Below are 18,299 nucleotides of genomic sequence, written 5' to 3'. Positions count from 1 at the left end.
GGGTGGAACCCTACTCAAGCAGCAGACACAATCCGTGTTGGGGTGAAGTCACAAGCAAACCCCAGATTAACCTGTGGTCAACCCTCTGGTAGTTTGGCACAGAACGATCAGTCTTAATGCAGAGGCAATGTGTAAAGTAATTATGCAGCACTTCAAACAGTAGTAAAGTGAAAACACAACACAAAAAGAATCCCACACCAAAAATACAAAATAGAATAAGTTTTAATAAATAAAACAAGACAAAAGCAACAAGAAATGCAATGAGTACAACCAGAGATTTGAAAGTTAAAGATGTAAGTGAAAATAGCACCAAAAATTACAAACCGCCAACTGTGGTTATCTGGTCACTCCGGACCGGGACAAAGTCACAAGCTCAGGCCGACCCCAATGGAGTGCAGTCTGGTTACCGGGACCCAATTAGGCCCACTGAACAAGAGTTCTTGCATTGAGTCGTCTTAGTCGGCGTCAAGAAATTGTCGACGTAGAGCTTGCTATGGGAGATCGTGTGCTAAGAAGCATTGTGCAGCAAATTTAGTGACTGTTGAGGGGTCTTTGTGATACGAGGTCCTGCGCTGTCAAGGAAGCCTCTGAGGCTTGGGAAGATTTGCGTAGCAATGCTTCAGCGCTGAGCTCGGGTGCGTTGTTCTGGTTCTGGTGAAGCCACTGTGACTTGCAAGGACTTGCATCGAGATCAGCCACTCTGTGTCGAGCTAGGCCAGTTGTTGGCATTGAGATGCGTCATATTGGGTCAGTCTGGTGAGCCGTTGATGCGATGTGCAGTCCTACGTTGGAGCTGAGTAGGCAGTGTACGGGCCTGCTTCAAAGATGCGTCGTGCGGAGAAGCCTTTTGTGTCAGCCAACTGGCAGGCTGATTTCAACAGGGCAGCTCACAGCAGAATCATCCTGGTGCAGCAACAGCAGTCCTTGAACAGCAAAGCAGGTCAGACTCACAACTGGGCAGTCCTTCTTCCTGATAGAGCCCACAGGTCCTAAAAGGATCTGAAAAGTTGGTTTCTGAGGTCCAATATTTATACCTGGTGCCTTCTTTGAAGTGGAAAAAGCTTCTAGAGAATTCCCTTTTGAGTACTCAGGTTTTCTACTTCCCCTGCCCTGCCTCCAGACTAACTACAGAGGGCATGCAATCCTTTGTGTGGAGGCAGGACTTAACTATTGGAGAGGCAGGTCTTACAATGGTGAAAAACAAATGTGATAGTTTTTCTCAGTATTTGGACATGTTAAACTTAAATATACACCTCCTACTTTTTAAATACATTAAATTCTGTGGCAATTGAGTGTAAGCCAATCCTACCATGTGTGAAGGAGAGAGCAGAATCACTTTAGCACCCCTTAGCAGTGGTAAAGTGTGCGGAGTGATAAAGGCCAACAAAAATGGGTTTAGAAAACAGGAGGTTGAAGGCAAAAAGTCTGGGGTGAACCTGCAGAAAGAGGCCGGTCCAATATATCTCAAATGTATTTGTGCTCTGATTGTCGTGTACCATTTAGATAACACTTACTCTCAATTATCTGCTTTTAATTCTTCCTAAGCTGTATCTCCAATGAGCTCCAGTTGTGATTCAGTGGTAACTGTTCTCTTATAAAGCACTCTGATGCCTCCAGACCATATCCACGCTATATAAAATCACAAAAAAACAAAACAACCCACAATGGTCTGTCCACTCCACTTTCCAAATACAAGTCCCTTCTGGGACGCGGAGGAGAAACAGGTCACCCTGCAGGGGGAGAAGATGCCCACAATCTAGCAGAGGAGCCAGGACACAACAGATTGTGCATTAAAAAGTGATCACATGTAACCAATACAACAATTGCAATTTCAAGTGCAACTTGGCAGAAGCAATAGCAGCTCATCATTATGGCTTAGTGAGAGAGAGAGTGGAAGAGGATGTGACAAAGCGGCCAGATCTGCAGACTTCGGACTCTGGAGCAGGCAGAAGCAGGTTCTAGTCTCAGCATCGGGCTCAACGTCCTGTGATGCTGACAAATCACTCAATCTCCCTGTGTCTACAATTCGCGCCTTGAGATCCTCATGGGGGATTTGCCACACTTTACAAATACTGTATTTATTAGTGAAATGGGAATGCCCCCTCTAAAGCTGTGCCTTGGGAATACCCCCCTTTGTGCCTGTGGGTTTGCATCTATAAAGTGTTTGGAAAGTGTTGAATGTTCTCTCCAGCAAAGGATACAGGCTGGCACCAGCAACACCCTGTTACCTCAAAGTCTTGGAAGGAGGCACGATGGAAGATGGGTGATGGAGGAGTGGGTGTGGGTGGCATCCCTTGGGAGTTTACCTTACGACACTTACAAATACAATGCTCTTAAATAGACCGAGGTGCGCACCCCTAAATCAGGCATGAATATAAAGGAATTAAAGGCAGTTTCCCACGCAAACACTATTTGACAGAAGTGATAAATGGAGAGCAGGGTGTGGAAGGCAGCCATGCTGTCGTTTAATCAGCTCATGCTGGCAGAAGCCTTAACAAAGTGGCATAAATCAACATAACAGAAAGCCGCCTGCTCCCATGGAGTACATTCCGTGAAGGGGCACTTCCTGCTGTCCGCCATTTTGTGATGACACGACGAAAAGATTGATAGAACCAGATAAACACAATCACAGCAGCAACTAACATCAAGCAGTGAGTCCGAAGAGTAATAGAATGAACATTTTAGCGTTTACATACTGTTCTATGAGTCCGCAGCCAAAGTAAAGCAGCATCACCTTCATGTGTTAATAATAACAAAAATATTAATCACAATACCAGAACTTAATAGCAGGAACAATGAGGGGTCATATTTTTATCATAATTCTTATTCCTATTATTCTTATTATTAATATTATCTTTCTTTCTTCTTCTTCTTCTTCTTCTTCTTATTATTATTATTATTAATAAATATAATAATACTAATAATAATAATAATATATCCCTATTAATATTATTAATAATAATAACCATAATAATATTTGTAGTAGTAGTAATAACAATAACAATAATAGTAATATTAATAATAATAATAATAATAATAATTAACATGTGTAAAATGATTACCCCCATTGGCCCATTGGTGCATGTGTTGGCCAATGGCCGACACACGCACACCCTCCCTGGTGTGGGCCACGATCAGTGGCGGACGCCAGGGAGGGGTTTTAAAAATCCTCTGGTGCTTTGGATAATTTTTTTTAATTTTTACTCCCTCAGGAGACACAGCAGAGCTTCCACGTACCCCCCACACCCCGCACCTGTCTGTGACCTCAGCGAGCCACAAGGTACGCTGACGTCACAGTTGCCCCACCGGAACAGCAGAGAGGACATGGTGAGTGTCCTCTCCCTTCTCCAGTGGGGAAAAAAGGCCAAAACGGCCTCCCCAGATGCCAGGGAGGCATTGATGGAAAGGGGAGAGTCTCCCCTTTCCATTGATGCCTTTCTTGCACCATTTCCTGGCCATGGATCACAAGGTGGCTGCGATCCATGGTCAGGAAACAGCCCTAGGCACCAGGGATCTTGTTTGGGGGGGTCGGCCCCCGTGTAAGTGGGCCGACCCCCTCCTCCCCGTGGGGGCATTATTTATCCCCAAAAAAGACTGGTTTCCCCTGGGGGGTGATTGCACCCCCTTGGGGGAATAAAAACATGTTTCAATTACGTATTTTTTTAAAAATTCATAAACAATGAGGTCGGCCCTTCTGACACGGGCTCACCCCCTCGGGGGCATAATTTAATACAAAATAAGAATGGTTCCCCCTGGCGGGAGGTGATCAAGCCCAGATATCGCCCCCCCCCCCCCCCCACCACCCCCTCCGGAATATTTTTTTTTAAAAATTGAAATGATGGTGTTGGCCTCCTGACACGGGCTGACCCCCCCATGGAAGCATCTTTTTTTTAAATACCTGAGTGGTATGCCTTGGGGTCGTGATCGGCCCCAGGGAAAGCACATATGTATTAAAAAAAAAAATGGATATATAGATAGATAGATAGATAGATAGATAGATAGATAGATAGATAGATAGATATATAGATGTAGACAACAAAATCTCTCTACCTCTCTCTCTCTATATATATATATATATATATATATATTTATTAATCAATTTTTTACATTTATAGTTTCCTGGGAGCCACAAACAGCCCCTAGGAAAACCACACATATATAACAAAAAAGTGATATATATGCTCCCTTGTGTCTGGACAAAGCTATACCCCTCTGAAGAGCTCTAATGAGAGCGAAACACGTGTCAGGGGTTACTTTACTCATTCCAGGTTGGCTTGGATGATATTTGACCAGTCCAAAGCTGTAATACTGTGCCTGGAGTGGTAAATGGCTTTTGTCATTTTACAGCTCGTCAAGGATGACACTATGTCAATCCTATGCTTAAAGATTTTGCTGTACAAATGGCAAAAGACTTTGTCACTGTCTAGCTCGGCCTGGATGGCACTGTGCTAATCCTATGCTTAAAAACTTTGCTAGATAAACAGACATTTGAGGTGAGCAAATCTAGAGTGTCGCTGGTGTTGCAGGGTGCTCCTTACTAGAGCAGCTCTCCACCTAAAATTGAGAACTTCCCAGAGTTCTCCTTTGTTTTTTGCATATATATATATATATATATATATATATATTTTTTTTTTTTTCTAGAGATAGATTCTCTATAGAAAGAGATCGGACTTTAGTCTAATGGCAGTTTTGACACCATAAAGTAGCGCAGATGGTTTATATGCCTGCTGAAAAGGATAGATATGTATTCAGCTGAGTGGAATAGTAAATACAGGTGTTACCTGTGCTTTAAAACAAATGAAATGTATTTCCAAGGTGGCTATGGAGAGATGAGCGTCACATTTGCTGGGTGGTAGTGAGGGAATTCGAGGAGGAGGGCATGGGAGGCAGAGCACCAAAAATGATTGTCGCACTGGGAGCCGACAGCGCTAAAGGTTGTACTGATGGGTATGTGGTAAGGTGAAGTAATAGTGTGTCTTTTTGGGGGTTTTTTCAGTGTCTTTAGAGAATCTGCTGATTCGGAGAAGAAGCGAAGGTAAGGTGACTGAAATTCACACATCACACACACACACAAGCAATTGTGTGACCCTTTCTGCTTTTTTTACGTAGACTAGTGCTTTAGAGGGACAGTTTAGCCAGTAGCAGGGATGCCGTCTCATTGGATGACTGCTGCCGGAAGCCGTAACTCAGGTTATTGCAGACAGCTCTGAGAAAGGATCAGAGACTGAGAGATCAGGTACTGAGACAGCATCTGAAGTAGAGGACAATGGGGCAGAATCTGGGAGTGATTTTTCAGTCAGTGGAGCCCCATCTGACAACACCTTTTACAGTGATTCTGAGGGAGAAAATGAGGACAGTCTGTGCAGTGGGACAACAGCAGGTTAGCCCAACCCAAAGAGCAGTTGCATGCAGCGGCAAGCACAGAGAGAGTGCTCTCTTGGCAGCCCCCCCAATTTAGCTCAGCCCCAAATTCCACCTTTTACTGGTGAAGCTGATTGTAAAGTCGATACAGGCAACTTTTTGCCAGTCGACTACGTCCATCTCTTTTTGGATGTTGACTTCCTTCAGTAAATTGTGCAGCAAACAAGTTTGAGTGCAGAACAATTTCTGAGGGAGCATGGAGGCACTCTAGGGCCCTGTCCTAGCGCATGCCAGTGGACTCACACTTTGCTGGTGGAGTTGAAGATATTTTTGGGCCTTACACTTGAAACGGGGTTAGTGCAGAAACCCACCTTGCAGTCCTACTGGACAACTCCCATGGTTTGGGTAACCCCCATCTTCACATCGTACATGAGCAGAGATCATTTTTTAATATTGCAGTGCATGCTGCATTTCAATTACAATTCTGCTGCATTGCCCCGGGACAATCCGGACCATGACAGGTTGTTCAAAATTCAGCCTGACATGGAACATTTGTCTGTCAGGTTTCCAGAGATCTATACTCCTGGAAAGAATATAGCAGTTGATGAGTCTTTGATCCTGTAACAAGGGTGGCTACCATTCAGACAGTATGTTGTGAGCAAAAGAGCTTGCTTTGGCATCAAGCTGTACATGCTGTGTGAGAGCTCTTCTGGCTATGTGTACAGCTTAAGAGTGTAAACAGGGAAGGACTCCACCCTAAACCCTGTAGCTTTCCTTCCCACGTTAGGGGTCACAGGGAAGATTGTATGAGAACTTGTCCAGCCACTCCTTCACAAAGGTTATAACCTTTATGTGGACAATTTCTATACAGGAGTATAGCTGTTCACTGAGCTCTTCACAGCTAGTACTGTGGCCTGCGGTACAGTTCTTTGCCACTGCAAAGGATTCTCGCAGGAGCTTGTTTTCAAGAAGCTCCAGAAATCCCAGAGTACTTTGTTGCATTCCAATAAACTGCTGGTAGTCAAGTTCTTGGAAAGGTGTGATGTATTAGTGCTAACTACAATTCTTGATGAGCGTACTTCCCCCATCATGGTTTGGGGTCAGATGGCCGAAGTCCACAAGCCCATCTGTATACTTGATTACAATAAGTACATGGGTGGAGTGGACAAGAATGACCAGGTACTTCAACCATACAATGCATGTCGTAAAACACACACTTGTTACAAGAAACTGTTTGCCCACCTGATCCAGATGGCAACATACAATCCATATGTTGTTTACCGTCAGACAACCACAGGAAGACTCATGACTTTCTTGGACTTCCAGTTGTCAGCAATTGAAAGCCTCACTGTTGTTACAGAAGCAGCCTCCACCTCGTATGTTCTGGAGGATGTGGGAAGGCTGCAGGAGCGACACTTTGCTGATTGCATTCCAAAAACACCCAAAAAGGATTGTCTACATTGTCGCTGTAAAGTGTGCTCGAATCATGGAAAGCGTCAGGAGAGTCCGAATTACTGTCCCCAGTGCCCATCTCAGCCAGGCCTCTGTGTCCCTTCTTGCTTTACATTGTATCATACTAAAGCAAAGTTCTGGGAAATCAACTGAGGTGGAGCTGCCGTTAGGAAAACTTTTCAGTGGCAGTGCATGAATACCGAACAGCACTTATGTCTCCTGGGCATGGACATTGGGCACAATACCATGTAGGGGGACCCAAGTTAGGCCCCCCTATGGCACTTAAAAAAAAAAAAACATACCTGGACTTACCTGGGATGGGTCTCCCCATCCTTAGGTGTCCACCAGGTGTGGGTGGGGGTGTCCCTGGGTGCAGGGAACGGCACCTGTGGACTGTTTCCATGGTCTCTGACCATGGAAAATGGCCCACAGGTCCCCTAACACCTGCCTGGACCCAGGCGTTAAAAAATGGCACTAACCAGGCTTAGCGCCATTATTTAAGGCCCTCCTCCTCCCGTGCGTGATTTTTGCATGGGAGGATAAATAAGGTGCAAAGGCCTTAGAGTCATTTTTTGCCGGGGAACACCTACCTTGCATCTCATTGATGCAAGGTAGTTTTCCGCAGGCAGAAAATGACGTTAACTCCAATATTTTGACGCTAGACAGGTCTAGCATCAAAATATAAATATGGAGTTAGGTTTCAGTAAAAAAAAAAAAAAAAGACGCAAATCCGGTGCAAAAGTGTTGGTGAATAAGTCCCACAGGATATTTGTTTGACTTTTTACTTTAAAGACCTTAGGATGTATTCACCATCATGTCTGCCTTAGTTTCAATAGTAGATATGCTCGCTCAGTTTGAGAACTAGGCCTCCAAAGGCATACTCTAACACCCCCAACTTGCATCCACTAGCTGGAAGGAGTTGGAGTTAGCACAGTAAGTGCGCTGATGGCACATGAAAGACATGTTTTAATGAGCTGTAAGTAGCTAATGGCGGAAGGCATTAGTATAGGTTAACTTTGCAATTATACAGGATTAGTCAGGACTCTGATGAGGACAGAGACATGAACGGGTAAGAAAAGCTTATGGTAGGTGTGCTATCACAGAGATATTGCACAGGAAGAAGGCAAATATTAAAGGAAGTACAGATGCACATTATCTACACCTATGGATTCAAACCCATTGGTGCCACCTTGGCACTGAAGGACAATGACACGTATGGGTCAGTGTTTTACTGCTTGCCATGTTCATCCTCCATAAGAACTTAGTAGATGTTCAATTTGCTGTATGATAAGTGCATTACAGTCACAGCACTGCACATAATGGTGCCTGGGACATATGCTACCTTCTCACGGACGACCCTGGGTACCAACACTATCCTTCTTCAGAGTTTATGACGTTCTCTTTAGGGAACTTCGTAAAAATTCCCCAGCATGTCTGCCTCAGTTTCCAAGGTAGACATGCTCGCTCAGTTTGAGGAAAAGGCCTCCCAATGCACACTCCGACACTCCCAACTTGCATCCACAAACTGGAAGGGGTTGGATTTAGCACCATGGTTGCGCTAAAGATGCATGAAAAACATGCATTCCTGAGCCTCAGGTGGCTGTCATGGGAGTCATCAGTAAAGGTTCCTTGCGCAGGCCTTCTGTAATGTTCAGGAAGAAGGAGGTGGTTACTTGAGAGGTGGTAAAATGTAGTTTGTATTCCGTCCTGCGGCATATGAATGTGATGAGGCCCTTGTCTGGCAGCGGTAAGTAGATGTGAGTGCAGTGATTGGTTGGATTGGACCAGTGGCCGGCAGTATGAAAGTGCTGTGTGTTGTGCGTGAATGGCGTGTTAATGGGCCATAAAGCAGTTGGTGCCTTGAAGTTGCTTTATGGCTCACTGTTAGAAATGGGGTCTCTGGTTGACAGTCAGGTTACCCCCTGTTCAAGCAAGGACCCTCACTCTAGTTAGGATAAAAGAGAATCACCCTCAGCTAACCCCTGCTTACCCCCTTGGTAGCTTGGCAGAGCAGTAGGCTTAACCTCAGAGTGCTGGGCGTAAAGTATTTGTACCAACACACACAGTAACTTAATGAAAACACTACAAAATGACACAACACCAGTTTAGAAAAATAGGAAATATTTATCTAGACAAAACAAGACCAAAACGACAAAAATCCAACATACACAAGTCAAGTTATGATTTTTTAAAGGTTTAAAATAAAAAGAGTCTTTAGGTAGTTGTAACAACACACTAGCGCTGCTAGCGTGTAAATGTACCTGGTTTGCGTCAAAAATAACCCCGCACGGGCGGTGTGCGTCGAAAGTAACCCTGCACGGCTGTGTGCGTCGAAAACAACTCGGCACGGCGGTGCGTGTTGAAAAAGCCAGCCACACGACGATCCGAAAGTCCCGCGGCGCAGGATGCGATCTCTCAGCCTCCGTCAGCGATGCTGCGCGTCGTTTCTCCTGCTCCGGGCGTCGGTTTTTCGGTCGCGTTTCCTGCGGCGTCGTTTCTCAGCTGCGGAACCGGCGTCGCGTCGTTGTCTCAGCCGCGATCGGATTCGCGTCGATCTTTTCTCTGCACGGCGCTCGGTGCGTGTATTTTTGTCCTTAGGCTGCCAGCCTCTCCTTTCAGGGTCCCAGGAACTGGAAGGGCACCACAGAGCAGAGTAGGGGTCTCTCCAGAGACTCCAGGTGCTGGCAGGAAGAAGTCTTTGCTATCCCTGAGACTTCAACAACAGGAGGCAAGCTCTACATCAAGCCCTTGGAGATTTCTTCTTCAAGATGGAAGGCACACAAAGTCCAGTCTTTGCCCTCTTACTCTGGCAGAAGCAGCACTGCAGGAAAGCTCCACAAAGCACAGTCACAGGCAGGGCAGCACGTTTTCCTCAGCTATCAGCTCTTCTCCAGGCAGAGGTTCCTCTTGGTTCCAGAAGTGTTTCTCAAGTTTGTAAGTTTGGGTGCCCTTCTTATACCCATTTTAGTCTTTGAAGTCACCTTTCTTCAAAGGGGACTCACACCTTCTTGTGAAATCCTGCCTTGCCCAGGCAAGGCCTCAGACACACACCAGGGGGCTGGAGACAGCATTGTCAGAGGCAGGCACAGTCCTTTCAGATGAGAGTGACCACTCCACCCCTCCCTCCTAGCAGAGATGGCTAATCAGGAAATGCAGATCACACCCCAGCTCCCTTTGTGTCACTGTCTGGTGTGAGGTGAAAAACAACCCAACTGTCAAACTGACCCAGACAGGGAATCCACAAACCAGGCAGAGTCACAGAATGGTTTAAGCAAGAAAATGCTCACTTTCTAAAAGTGGCATTTCCAAACGCACAATCTTAAAATCAACTTTACTAAAAGATGTATTTTTAAATTGTGAGTTCAGGGATCCCAAACTCCACCTGTCCATCTACTCTCTAGGGGAATCTACACTTTAATCATATTTAAAGGTAGCCCCCATATTATCCTATGAGAGAGAGACAGACCTTGCAACAGTGAAAACGAAATTGGCAGTATTTCACTGTCAGGACATATAAACCACATTACTATATGTCCTACCTTATCCATACACTGCACCCTGCCCTTGGGGCTACCTAGGGCCTACCTTAGGGGTGCCTTACATGTAAGGAAAGGGAAGGTTTAGGCCTGGCAAGTGGGTACACTTGCCAAGTCGAATTTACAGTGTAAAAATACACATACAGACACTGCAGGGGCAGGTCTGAGACATGATTACAGAGCTACTTATGTGGGTGGCACAACCAGTGCTGCAGGCCCACTAGTAGCATTTGATTTACAGGCCCTGGCACCTCTAGTGCACCTTACTAGGGACTTACTAGTAAATCAAATATGCCAATCATGGATAAACCACTTACATACAATTTAGACAGGAGAGCATATGCACTTTAGCACTGGTTAGCAGTGGTAAAGTGCTCAGAGTCGAAAAGCCAACAGCAACATGTCAGAAAAATATAGGAGGCAGGAGGCAAAAAAAGTCTGGGGATGACCCTGCATAAGCAAAAGTCCAACACGACCCCCTACCAGCCTAAAGCCAGGGGAGAACAATCAATACCTTGATGTACTTCCCTGATTGGGGCGATAGAACAAGGACCCAGGCCCACAACAGCAGGGGCATGTTCCAGTTCTACGCCTTCCTGACTCCAGTTGGATCCCTCTGTCCATACTCTCAGGGCCCACTAAGCTAACCCATGGGGAACCCTTCTCCACATCTACAGACACCATCTGTGCAACACCTAACTTTACTTTGCTCACAGATGTATTGCAATGGGCAGATAGTACCACCAGGGCCAACACGGTGGTGTTGCCCACTCCACCCCCGGGGTGTGACTCTCGTCCTCCCCCCCCCAGGGGCAACTCTGTCCACCAGGACAGCAAGCCACAGTGGCCCCAGACAACTGTCAGGGATGAGAGCCCGACCTCAGGCCTCTCTAACCACTGTGACTGTGGAGAGTGGGGGGTGGTAGCCCCAGGTGCCTGGCACCCTTTGACCACTCTCTCTTCCACCAGGTCAGGGATGTTAACCTGACCCTGGTCCTCCCCTCTGGGGCTCTGTACCCTCCCTGCAGAAGCGGCACCCCCAGAGTCAAAAACTGTCAGGGTGCTTGTAGAAGCAGTCCTGCACAATTCTTCCATCAGTGCAGGGATGTTAACCTGCAACTGATCCTCCAACCTGGGGTCTGTACCTTCAGGTTGGACCAGGGCCAGGGGTGAGGCTTCCCTCCCCCTGCCCTCTCTTCTGGGGTCCTGAACCACCCAACTAGGAGTGGCCCCCCCAGAAGACAACATGGTAGGGGCACTGTTAGCAGTAGCCCCTTCCTCCAGGTCAGGGGGGACACCCTTAACCTGGCCTCCCAATCCAGGGTCTGTACCCACAGACTGGATCACTGCCTGGCAAACCAGGACTTCCTGGGGGGCATACCTACCCCCTACCAGGTCAGAGTTTACCCTGTGAACCTGGTCATCCAACCCAGGGTCACCACCCGGCGGTTGAACCACTGCCTGGCACACCAGGACTTCCTAGGGAGCACACTTACCCCCCATCAGGTCAGAGTTTACCCCCTGAACCTGATCATTCAACCCAGAGTCACCACCCTGCGGTTGAACCATTGCCTGGCACACCAGGACTTCCAGGGGGGCACACTTACCCCCCTCAAGGGACACACTGTCCCGAAGGGCCACACAAGAGTCTGGCTGGCGCAGGTCTCCTGACCTCTGCCCATGTGACAGAGTCTGGATTCCCCCCAGCCCAGAAATGGTCTCACCAAGGTCATTCATGGGGGGCTCTGCTCTCAGAGCTGACCCCTGACCCTCCAGGTTCTCCACTGGGGTCCGCAACCCCCTCTCAACCCTCTGTCTGGACTTCTGCACCCCCTCACTAGGAGTGGTACTGCCAGACACCAGAACTGGTGGGACGCTGGCTACAGCCGCCCCCCCAAGTTCTCCTGACACTGTGGGGTCTCCCTCAACAGATGGCCCTATGGTACAGGCTAGGCTCCCCTCCTGGTGTTCCCGCAGGGAACCCTCCAGGACCTGGGACCGGATCTCGGGCACCTTGGGCCTCAACCCATCCCCATTCCCTCTCCTCTGAGACTGGACATGGGGTCCCTCACCCATCCCACTACACTGGGACCTACCTGGGACACTACAATCCTTCCCTACCTCACCTGGTTGGGAACTACCTAGACCACTCCTCTCAGGAGCACCCCCAAATGCCTCTTCAGACTCTGTGGTACTCACCCAGAAGTCTGCCTCCATTGTAAGCTCCCTGGGGTCAGAGAACTCACACTCCACCTGGTGTTGGCATAGCTCTGGACAATAAGGACTAGACATATGCTCTCCAGCAATTACATCACTCAGCCCCTCACATGAATTAACCAAAGTACCCTTCACCCAACCATCCAGTGACTCTGCTTTGAAAAAGCACCCCACATCACCCTCCTGAGACTGGTGGGACAGTACCTGACTGTCCCTGACACTCAACCCACACTCTTCTGGGATGTCTTCACACTCCATAACCAGGACTTCTACCTGGGGGGAACCCCTCTCCCTGTCACTCTCACCTAGAGTCAGTAGAGTGTCCCTCCCACCAGTAGGAATATGACTCCCCATGCCAGTTCCCCAATCCACCTCAGGGACCCTGTGCATCACTGGAGCTACCTCATACCCCTGAACCTCCTGGCGTGTGTTAACTCCCTCCTTCAAGTAGGGCACCACCTCTCTGGGCATGTGCACTTCTGCAGCATCACTGGATATACAATTGTTGCTGCCACCATTCCAGCTGGACTCAGCCCTCATGACTTCCAGCTCTTTCAATTTAAGCTCGTAAGCATAAATCATTTTTTTAATCTCTAAGTTCCTCCTCCTTTCTTCCAACTCCCAATTGAGCTTTTTCATCTCCCATTGGAACTCCCTCTCTGCCTGTCTGTCCTGTAACTCTTCAGGAGTCAGACCCTTGGGTGACACCCTGCCATCCCTCCTGGGGACCCTCCCCCCAGGCGTAACAGGTTCCTCCACTACACCACTGTGTATCCTCTGCACTTCCCCCCCCATATTCTCCTCCTCTGTGTGCCTTCCAGCCTTCTTGATTGTCACCCAGGCCCTCTGTGCCTGTTGCAGCTCCCCCTCCCTGGTGGAGCTCTCAGTGGGACAGTCAAGATCTTTAAGGAACTGTTTCAATTGAGCAACTGAGTACTCCTTCAGTTTCTCCATTTCAAACACAGCTCCAGCTGTTGCATCTCCAGATTGAGACATGATGGTCACAAGTGCAAAGTTCCAAAAGGCAGAAAAAAATAATTTCCCAATGAAGTAAAAAGAATCAGTCAAGGGATCAGCAAAATCATGGAAGTAGAATAAAAAGAGTCCTTAAGAGAAAAATCAAAAGATCACCAAACAAGTAGTATGTGGTCACGTAGTGGTCTGAGATCAAAACAGTAGTGTACACTTAATTACTGTATGTCAAGTACAAACACAAGTCCAATCCCAACCGCTGGTCACCAATGTTAGAAATGGGGTCTCTGGTTGACAGTCAGGTTACCCCCTGTTCAAGCAAGGACCCTCACTCTAGTTAGGATAAAAGAGAATCACCCTCAGCTAACCCCTGCTTACCCCCTTGGTAGCTTGGCAGAGCAGTAGGCTTAACCTCAGAGTGCTGGGCGTAAAGTATTTGTACCAACACACACAGTAACTTAATGAAAACACTACAAAATGACACAACACCAGTTTAGAAAAATAGGAAATATTTATCTAGACAAAACAAGACCAAAACGACAAAAATCCAACATACACAAGTCAAGTTATGATTTTTTAAAGGTTTAAAATAAAAAGAGTCTTTAGGTAGTTGTAACAACACACTAGCGCTGCTAGCGTGTAAATGTACCTGGTTTGCGTCAAAAATAACCCCGCACGGGCGGTGTGCGTCGAAAGTAACCCTGCACGGCTGTGTGCGTCGAAAACAACTCGGCACGGCGGTGCGTGTTGAAAAAGCCAGCCACACGACGATCCGAAAGTCCCGCGGCGCAGGATGCGATCTCTCAGCCTCCGTCAGCGATGCTGCGCGTCGTTTCTCCTGCTCCGGGCGTCGGTTTTTCGGTCGCGTTTCCTGCGGCGTCGTTTCTCAGCTGCGGAACCGGCGTCGCGTCGTTTTCTCAGCCGCGATCGGATTCGCGTCGATCTTTTCTCCGCACGACGCTCGGTGCGTGTATTTTTGTCCTTAGGCTGCCAGCCTCTCCTTTCAGGGTCCCAGGAACTGGAAGGGCACCACAGAGCAGAGTAGGGGTCTCTCCAGAGACTCCAGGTGCTGGCAGGAAGAAGTCTTTGCTATCCCTGAGACTTCAACAACAGGAGGCAAGCTCTACATCAAGCCCTTGGAGATTTCTTCTTCAAGATGGAAGGCACACAAAGTCCAGTCTTTGCCCTCTTACTCTGGCAGAAGCAGCACTGCAGGAAAGCTCCACAAAGCACAGTCACAGGCAGGGCAGCACGTTTTCCTCAGCTATCAGCTCTTCTCCAGGCAGAGGTTCCTCTTGGTTCCAGAAGTGTTTCTCAAGTTTGTAAGTTTGGGTGCCCTTCTTATACCCATTTTAGTCTTTGAAGTCACCTTTCTTCAAAGGGGACTCACACCTTCTTGTGAAATCCTGCCTTGCCCAGGCAAGGCCTCAGACACACACCAGGGGGCTGGAGACAGCATTGTCAGAGGCAGGCACAGTCCTTTCAGATGAGAGTGACCACTCCACCCCTCCCTCCTAGCAGAGATGGCTAATCAGGAAATGCAGATCACACCCCAGCTCCCTTTGTGTCACTGTCTGGTGTGAGGTGAAAAACAACCCAACTGTCAAACTGACCCAGACAGGGAATCCACAAACCAGGCAGAGTCACAGAATGGTTTAAGCAAGAAAATGCTCACTTTCTAAAAGTGGCATTTCCAAACGCACAATCTTAAAATCAACTTTACTAAAAGATGTATTTTTAAATTGTGAGTTCAGGGATCCCAAACTCCACCTGTCCATCTACTCTCTAGGGGAATCTACACTTTAATCATATTTAAAGGTAGCCCCCATATTATCCTATGAGAGAGAGACAGACCTTGCAACAGTGAAAACGAAATTGGCAGTATTTCACTGTCAGGACATATAAACCACATTACTATATGTCCTACCTTATCCATACACTGCACCCTGCCCTTGGGGCTACCTAGGGCCTACCTTAGGGGTGCCTTACATGTAAGGAAAGGGAAGGTTTAGGCCTGGCAAGTGGGTACACTTGCCAAGTCGAATTTACAGTGTAAAAATACACATACAGACACTGCAGGGGCAGGTCTGAGACATGATTACAGAGCTACTTATGTGGGTGGCACAACCAGTGCTGCAGGCCCACTAGTAGCATTTGATTTACAGGCCCTGGCACCTCTAGTGCACCTTACTAGGGACTTACTAGTAAATCAAATATGCCAATCATGGATAAACCACTTACATACAATTTAGACAGGAGAGCATATGCACTTTAGCACTGGTTAGCAGTGGTAAAGTGCTCAGAGTCGAAAAGCCAACAGCAACATGTCAGAAAAATATAGGAGGCAGGAGGCAAAAAAAGTCTGGGGATGACCCTGCATAAGCAAAAGTCCAACACTCACCTTCAGAAGGTTTGGTTTCAATATTCAGATATTTTGATAAGTATTCATGCTTTGAAACTATAATTTCTGGAGGTGCTATAACCAACCAATGTGAGTGGTGGATTAACTTTAACATACTACTACCAGGGAAGTCCAAGGGTGCAGGACTTGCGTGGCTCTCACCAGTTTTCCTTCGCCCAGAATCCCCTTGAAATCACGAACTTTGTTTAAAAAACACATTTGCCTTGCATTTCAGCGAGGGAAAGTCCTGGATTCTGCAGGCAGCAACAAATATTCTACTACCCAGCATTCCACTAAGTCTCCAGAGAAAAGAATTGCCTCACTGGTGTGAGTGGGCAAGTGACCATGACCGGGAAGTGCCCAAAGCGGATTGTGGAGACATCAAAATTATCTACCACAAAACAGCTTGGTTTTGTAAGACAGTCATCTGTGTATTTGGTCCTGGGCTCGGGGACCATATACGGAAACCTACCAAACCCAGATATTTCTGAAAACTAGACACCCGGGGCAGTCCAAGGAAGAGTGGCGTGTGTGGATTCCACAAAGTGTTCTTACCCAGAATACCCTGCAAAGGTGAAACATTGATTAAAAACACTATTTTTCCTTGCTTTTCCATCACGTAAACTACAGGAATGTGCAGGGATCCATAAAATTCCTACCACTCAGTGTTCCCCAATAGTCCTGATAAAAATACAACCCCGCTTGCCAGTGCCTAGTGCCAGCATCAGGAATGGATCACTCCAGGGTTAACAGTAGCCCTCATACAAGGACTACCATTGACCCTTGTGTGATCCATTCCTGTCATGGGCACTAGGCCCAGGCACACCAGTGGGATAGCGTTTTTATTGAGATAAGTTGGGGAATGCTAGGTAGTAAGATGTTTGTGGATCTATGCATATTCCTGTAGTTTACTTCACAGAAATGAAAGGAAAACTACTGTTGTTATTCAACGCTTCACCTTTGCAGGGTATTCTGGGTAAAAAAACTTTGGGAAATTCACATAAGCCACACCTCCATGGACTCCCCTGGGTGTCTATTTTTCAGAAATCTCTGGGTTTGGCAGGTTTCCCTAAATGGATTCAGATCCCAGGAATAATGAATACACTCACCTCGGTTATCATTATCGCTACAGTACGTTTTGGGTTTTTCCTGTCGTAGGCACTAGGCCTACCCACACAAGTGAGGTACCATTTTTATCGGGAGACTTGGGGGAATGCTGGGGGGGAAGGAAGTGTGTGGCTCCCCTCAGATTCCAGAACTTTGCAGCACCGAAATGTGAGGAAAAAGTATTTTATCTAAGTTTGTAAGGATTCTGGGTGACAGAACCCAGTGAGAGCAACACAAGTCATACCATCCTGGATGCCCCTAGATGTCTACTTTTAAAAAATGTACAGTCTTGGTAGATTTCCAGAGGTGCCGGCTGAGCTAGAGGCCAAAATCCACAGCTAGGCACTTTGCAAAAAACACATCCGAATTCATTGGAAAAATGTGATCTGTCCATGTTGTGTTTTGGGGCATTTCCTGTCGCGGGCATTAGGCCTACCTAAATAAGGGACATACCATTTGTATCAGGAGACTTGAGGAATGCTAGGTGGAAGGAAGTTTGCAGCTCCTCTCAGATCCCAGAACTTTGCAGCACTGAAATATGAAGAAAAAGTGTTTTTTTAGCCAAATGTTCAGATTTCCAAAGGATTCTGGAAGACCGAACCCAGTGAGAGCCCCACAAGTCACCACATCCAGGATTCCCCTAGATGTCTAATTTTCAAATATGTAGAGGTTTGGTAGGTTTCCCCAGGTGCCGGCTGAGCTAGAGACCAAAATCCACAGCTAGGCACTTTGCAAAAAACACATCCTTTTTCATTAGAAAAATGTGAAGAGTCCAAGTTGTGTTTTGGGGCATTTCCTGTCACGGGGTACTAGGCCTTCCCACACAGGTGAGGTACCATTTTTATTGGGGGACCTGGATAAATGCCAGGTGGAAGGAAGTTTGTGGCTCACCTCAGATCCCAGAACTTTGCAGCACCAAAATATGAGGAAAAAGTGTGTTTTTTAGCCAAATTTTCAGGTTTGCATAGGATTCTGGGAGACAGAACCCATTAAGAGTCCCACATGTCACCCTATCCTGGATTTCCCTTGATGTCTAATTTGAAAAAATGTACAGGTTTGCAAGGTTTCCCCAGGTGCCGGCTGTGCTACAGCCCAAAATCCACAGCTAGACACTTTGCAAAAAACACATCAGTTTTCAATGGAAAAATGTGACGTATCCATGTTGTGTTTTAGGGCGTTTAATTTCGCGCACACTAGGCCTATCCATATAAGTGAGGTACCATTTGTATCGGGAGACTTGGGGGAATAAAGAA

The sequence above is a fragment of the Pleurodeles waltl genome, chromosome 10, assembly GCF_031143425.1.
Source record: "Pleurodeles waltl isolate 20211129_DDA chromosome 10, aPleWal1.hap1.20221129, whole genome shotgun sequence".
In the NCBI taxonomy this organism is placed as follows: domain Eukaryota; kingdom Metazoa; phylum Chordata; class Amphibia; order Caudata; family Salamandridae; genus Pleurodeles; species Pleurodeles waltl.
This window is presented reverse-complemented; position numbering follows the sequence as displayed.